Source organism: Bos indicus, chromosome X, assembly GCF_029378745.1.
Source record: "Bos indicus isolate NIAB-ARS_2022 breed Sahiwal x Tharparkar chromosome X, NIAB-ARS_B.indTharparkar_mat_pri_1.0, whole genome shotgun sequence".
Taxonomy (NCBI): domain Eukaryota; kingdom Metazoa; phylum Chordata; class Mammalia; order Artiodactyla; family Bovidae; genus Bos; species Bos indicus.
Genome location: NC_091789.1, coordinates 109,531,038 through 109,531,733, shown reverse-complemented (window position 1 = coordinate 109,531,733; position 696 = coordinate 109,531,038). Strand labels below are relative to the sequence as shown.

Below are 696 nucleotides of genomic sequence, written 5' to 3'. Positions count from 1 at the left end.
ATGATCAAATATAATATACATGATAGATGCTGGACCAGTGCTTCTCAAACTTTAATATGTGTAAGAATCACCTGGAGAGCTTGATTAGATGATTGGATAGCATCACTGACTCCATGGACATGAGTTTGAGCAACCTCCGGGAGGTGGTAAAGGACCGGGAAGCCTGGCATGCTGCAGTCCATGGGATCCCAAAGAGTTGGACACGACTGAGCAACTGAATAACAACAACATGGACGCAGATGCAGGGCATGGTGTACATGAGAGGGGGTTATCTATTTTACCTAAAGGTGATGACTGAGCTGCATTTCAAAAAATAAGTAGCTAAAAGCCTGGGTAGCTCAGCTGGTAGAGCATCAGACTTTTAATCTGAGGGCCCAGGGTTCAAGTCCCTGTCCAGGCAGCAAAAAGTAAACAAATAAACAAAACAAAAAATAAGTAGCTATTTACTCACCAGGCAGAAAAAGAGGAAGTGTATAGAATTCAGCAACAGTTTGCTGGGGCCCAGTGTGTGACAGATAAGGATGTAGAGAAGAGCATGGAACACATCATGCAGGGTGAAAAGAGCCACATGAAGGAGTTGAGATTTAATCCTGTAGGTAGTGGAGAGTCACTGAGAGTTTTAAGTAAGAATAAGCCATGCAGGTATTTGACAAAGAACATTCCAGTAAGAGGAAACAACAAGGGTAAAGACCTTGA

General features: G+C 43.0%; 1 non-coding gene across 1 annotated transcript; it reads left to right on the top strand.

Moving 5' to 3' along the window:
- Window positions 1–327: 327 nt before the first annotated feature.
- On the top strand, window positions 328–400 carry TRNAK-UUU (transfer RNA lysine (anticodon UUU)). Its single transcript has one exon. It is a non-coding gene; the product is annotated as a tRNA-Lys (tRNA).
- The last annotated feature ends 296 nt before the right edge of the window (window positions 401–696 follow it).